At 36.5% G+C, this 5,717-nt stretch overlaps 1 pseudogene; it reads left to right on the plus strand.

Annotated features, from left to right (window-relative positions):
* Positions 1-220: 220 nt before the first annotated feature.
* LOC114540969 lies at positions 221-3,036 on the plus strand (annotated as a pseudogene).
* The last annotated feature ends 2,681 nt before the right edge of the window (positions 3,037-5,717 follow it).

The following is a 5,717-nucleotide window of genomic DNA, read 5'->3' on the forward strand; positions in this document are numbered from 1 at the left end:
TTCCTGAGAAAATTCAGTTGGGTTATTACCTTTTAGATAATTGTATCTTGGAACTACGAAACACACTGCAAAATTCTAAAGCACAGGTGAAGCAACTAGAAGAAAGTCACTGGCTCTGACAAGACAGCTTGAACAACTTAAAAGTATGATTTCTGCACTTGGATTGGATAGTAAACATTTCTCAAAGTCCAAATGAGAGAATAATTGCACGACTAAAGCTATGATAAATGATCCATTTTCAAGCACTCATTACGGAAGGAGAAGTGAGTCTGGAAAAGCACTGAAATTCATTCATGGAGGTGAGACAGGCTCGTTCTTTGGTGCATGGGATTATATTGCAGGCAATGCACCAAAGGAACTTTTAACTGAGTTGTTTGTTGGATATCGGAAAGGAACTCTTCTGAAGAAATTTTCAGCAATGCCATGAAAGAATACCAGCTGTCGCCCGAAGCCTTACAACAAGCTATAGCAACAAAGTACCAAAATCACCTATCACGCAGGAAATTTACACTAGTATGCAAACGCAGTCATCATTCTTTAACACAGAGTCCGAAACATGGCTTCCACGTATGTCAGTTGTATGGGAATTGACCTAAGGCTGCCAAAGTCAGTATCTAATTCTGCAGTGGATAAACTTGTAAAAAGCTTAGACATTGGAGATGTCACACAGTTACAAGATGTTGCTGGGTATCAAGGACTGTCACTGGACTAGTTTTTATCTTAATTGACCTTCACCTAAGAGTACCTCACTTATACAGAAAGCTTGTTTGGTTTAATTATTTGAAAAATCATTTCGTTATTCAATTCTCAGACGATGGAGCCCCAGAAACAAGTCAGTTGACAATTTCAATTGGTAGTTTGACTACATGGAACTTGGGAGAAAGAGTAAGGAGCTCTGATATCAATCTTTCAATATCTCTTACATTGTGTTAGCTTGCCAGAGAAACACAACATACTAAAAGAATTGTGGAAACGGCATACGGACGAGATGGCTATACTCGAAGGAAATATTCTCACTATTGCTGGAAAGAAATGTACGGTTCAATTTCAACCGAGTGCCGACATGTGTTGGCAGAGTTGGGCTAATGGAGAATCAAACCAAGCAGACACCTATCCCTCTCCATATGCCAATGTGCACTCAGGTATAAGCATTTTCGCCATTGTGTCATATTATTTTTTACCATAAGTGCATGAGATTTTCTTGTAACAACTTAAAACTTACCCCTGAGGATTTGCAGTGTTTCAATTATAGCTATATCAGAAGCATCTTCAGAGAAACCCAAAGATAAAAATTTTGTGAGCTGGATAGCTGAACAGGTATAGCAACAGACTGATCCTGAATGTGCAATTTCAAAACCTGCTCCAGCCATCAAAACTTTTGTTATGTTGCACAGTGTAAGTAAATCATGAAAATTTTCTTTCTATGCTTCTTTGAGGATGATTCGATTCTGACATTTGGTTTTCGAATTACAATTTGACTATTCGGTTTTGCCAAAACCATTTTGCCAAAGGGAGCAAATACATTAGTTATTACAATGGAAGTCCCTTGTCTAAGTTGCGAGTGAAGAAAGCAGTGGTGGATCCACTGGAAGGGGGTGAGTGCAGGGGGGTGTGCACCCCCTAGCCCATCACAGGATGGGGTGCAGGGGATGTGTGCGAAACTCAGTCAAGTGTTGGATTTTAGTAGCTAAAATACAGCTAAACTGTTGCATTATATGGTATTTTATAAAAAGTGAAGACGTCTGTGAGATTGAAAATTTATATGAAGTATGGTTGTGGAACTTTTATGATGTCAATTTTCTCGTATGATTGCCGTCAGAATGCTGCCAAAAGCCTTTTGCCAGTACCCCCTAAGCTGATCACACTTTCAGCACTCGACTGGAGGCTCGGATCACTGGTATGCATTGTCAAGTCAACCTGGTGCACTCCCCTAAAATTCAGGGCTGGATCCACCACTGGGAGAAAGCACTAATAATAAAAACAATATGAGTTCATGATGGCCATAGTGTTGCCAAACTCAAAGAGTTGTATTTCACCTCTCTCAAAAATTTGTATTCCCGCACCTGTGAAATAGCATGTTTCAAGCCCTTAATGAATACAATTTGCAATGTACCCTTATGGTATTCATAAAAAATCTGATCTGATACACTGTTGGTATTTCAATTATTGCTATTAAATTTTTATTATTTGACTTAATATTTGTAAAATAATCAAACCTTGTGACAAAATATTCATCTACTTGATATTAAGCCTATAAATGATATACTTCTTATCATGTAGATGAGTAGAATATTTTGTCACAAACAAATTCAATTTGATATAAATATTTTAATGGTAATAACATTTCACATGATTATTGTTTTAGGTAATATTTGTACCATGGGTGGTACCATTGGATATGGTACTAATGACACTTGGAAACCCTATACCAATTCAGACCGGAAAGAGCATGCAAACATGGCTCAAAATTTTGAACGCTCTTTAAAGACATCTCTGTCTGACAAAACCCGCCATGAGAAGAAGCTGCAATTCATGGCATATAATGGGATTAGACAACTTGTACCTCCCCGAATTGGAACTTTTTCTGACAAGCAAAGACCGGAACCTCTCCACTGCGAGATTAATGCGTGCCAACAAGTACTCTACATCATTTACCAAGAATCTGTGCAACGCAAGATATTTGATCAGTTTATCAAAGTGTTAGGTGCACCTGGTCTTGCTTCCTCTGCTCCCGAGCCTGTAATCAAGGAACATGAAAAACAAGTTCTTGGTTGTGGTTTACAGTTCCTTGTGCCATCCATCAAAGACCACTTTGATGATGAAAAGAAAAGGTTTAACAAGATTCCTACCAGAATAATAGGAGAACAAGGAATTGCAATTGCCAGATATGGTTGTCGATTGATTGACTGCCTAGAATTCCCTGAAGAGTCAGCTGTACAAAACGTCAAGCGTTTATCACTCAGCAGAATCGTGTTATACCTGCGAATGCTTGTGCAACTTTCAACAAAGTCTCGTCAACAAAAGCAGAACTGTTAGAACTTGAGAAGAATTGCAAACTCTACTTCAATCTCCTTTGTTTATTTTTCCAAAATCATGTTAATGTGACCAGCTGGACTGTGGGTTATGCATTACCATATCATGCATTAAAACTTTATGATGTGTACAAAGTTGGCTATGGTATTATCTCGCAACAGGGGAAGGAAGCAAAGCACTCTGCTGTAAAGAATGACTTGGAATTGAGCAACAGGTCCAACAAGATCGTTTCGGTTTGTATCATTTTTCACATATACTTACTTTTATAATATTTATGCTTTCAGGTCCAACAATGCTGACAAAAATGGAAAGTGGTGGCAGGTAATCCCTTACGAAAAAAACACATGTGAAAACCACATGTGGAATCACATTTGACTCACATGTGAAATTGGAACAGTTTAATCACATGTGGTTCACATGTGGTTGTATCACATGTGGTTCACATATGAATCACATGTGATACAACCACATGTGAAATACATGTGGATCAGGATAAACAACATGCAATTCACGTGTTACTCAGTTTCGACCTTCACATGTGGATCACTTGTAGTTCACATGTGATCCACACAAACTACTTCATGACACTTTATCTTGTTTATGAGGCAATTATCATGCACAGAAAATGCCTAAAATAAATCACTCGTACACAGTATTACAGGGTGAAGCAAATTAATGCACATATATTAATAACCATATTACAAAATGAAGTGAAACATTTGACTATGTTAAAGAGTAAAAGATACATCTATAAATATAAAATAAAATGAATAATACTATAATTTATTTAGTCACCCTACTGTCCTTAATTGTTGCTAAGATCTTCCTGATTCTTTCTTCGGCTTTCCATTGACAGCCTAAACTCTTTGCACTCTTGTGCCATAACAGCTTTTATAATTGTATCATTTGCTTGAGGAAATTTCATAATGACAAAAGCTTTAAAAAATATAAACAGGATTGTTAATTAATAGCAATTGCAGTTCATCACAAACAATAAATAATTTAAAGGCTGCAAAACATAACATTAAATAGAAAGTGAGAATGTTATCTACTGTATACAAAAACATTAACAAAATAACAATCCGTTCTTCTGAGAACTGCTGTTGTTCATGCTCAATAGTGAATAAGGTTGTGCAGACCAAGGGAATGGCTGAGGCAAGGAAGGGGGTTGAATCTTAGGAAAAGATGCTAACTTTGGTGGTGTACATATTTTCTTGGTTTCATCAAGTGCTGCTAAAACTACCTCTTTAAAATCTTATATCCAACTGGCCATATGTTGCTCAGTTGGTAGTACCAATCTGATACTGTGAGGCTTTTAGATGCAGTCAGAATATACAAAATATTTGAAGTATCATAAGTAAAAATACATTAATTTCCCCTAAATTTGGTGTTTAGAAAAACAAAATATTGCTGTACTGTATAAAGAATATTGCTACTGTTTATAAGAATCCAAAGGTTATTGAATTAACTGGGGCACAAGTTAAGGCGCAAGGGGTATTCTCTAATTTAGACCATATTGTGTACCAGTCTATATCAAATGGTAATATGTTTCAAACCTTTATATTCTTCTTTCCTTTCTTATTGTCAGCACTGCTCACATCTAATCTCCTTTGTCATTACCATTATCATCACTGTTATTATCACTGTTATCTTCCAACTGCTCAATTCAAGCTAAGTTTTCATTAACTCGTGCTTGCTATCTGTGAAAAAAACACAAATACTCGCTTTAGAAAATTTATATATAAACAAATATTTTATTACTATACACAACTAAGTATGAGCGAGCGAGATGTGCACATGTTTGGAAAACGGCTATATTTAAAACAGGGAACGGGGGAATGGAACGGGGAATGGAAGGGAATGGAATGGCTTCGGGGAATGAGCCGGGGAATGGAATGGCTTCGGGGAATGAGCCGGGGAATGGAATGGCTTCGGGGAATGTGCCGGGGAATGGAATGGCTTCGGGGAATGTGCAGCTTGTGCGTCAGTGCGAGTTTGTTTGGCCCATTTGGCGTGATTAAAACCTGTAAACGCTTCCATGTCACGAATCATGAGACAGCTACTCACAGTTTGAATTCCTTGAGGTAAAAGACAAAGCAATAACAAGCTCATAGTATAAATGCGATGTTTGCATTGTCATTGTGATGTACATTGATGTACATTATATAGATAGAATTTGGGTAGGTGGTTTAATGTAAATCCTCCAAAATCAGAACGGAATTAGTATAATACTGTAATAGTATTTTTTGCAGGAATCTTTTTAGTTCTTAATATGCCTTATAAAGCTCAATGTGTGTGATTAAAAGGTGAATAAAGATACTGAAACAGTGTCACTTGTTTGTTTTTTATTTCAGGCTATGTGAACAAGACGTCTGGACAGTTTTGTTTAAGCAGGAATAATGGTTGTGGTGGAAATGTGGTGAATGCATTCTTGACAAATTAATGGGTTTGCTTCCAAGAATACACTGAAACTTGGAGCAACAATGACTTTGAATATAATTATGTAATTAATATATTATTTATTAATCTTAATTTATATGACTTTTTACCTCACATAATTCAAATAATGTTCAGATAAAGAGGTAAATATTTCACTGTTAATGGTGTAATAAATATTTTATATGTTGATTATATTCATAATGAATTATTTGTCCTGCTCCATACTTTGGCAATTCTGTTTAAGA

The sequence above is a fragment of the Dendronephthya gigantea genome, unplaced genomic scaffold (genome assembly GCF_004324835.1).
Source record: "Dendronephthya gigantea isolate DGI-Jeju-01 unplaced genomic scaffold, DenGig_1.0 000258F, whole genome shotgun sequence".
In the NCBI taxonomy this organism is placed as follows: domain Eukaryota; kingdom Metazoa; phylum Cnidaria; class Anthozoa; order Malacalcyonacea; family Nephtheidae; genus Dendronephthya; species Dendronephthya gigantea.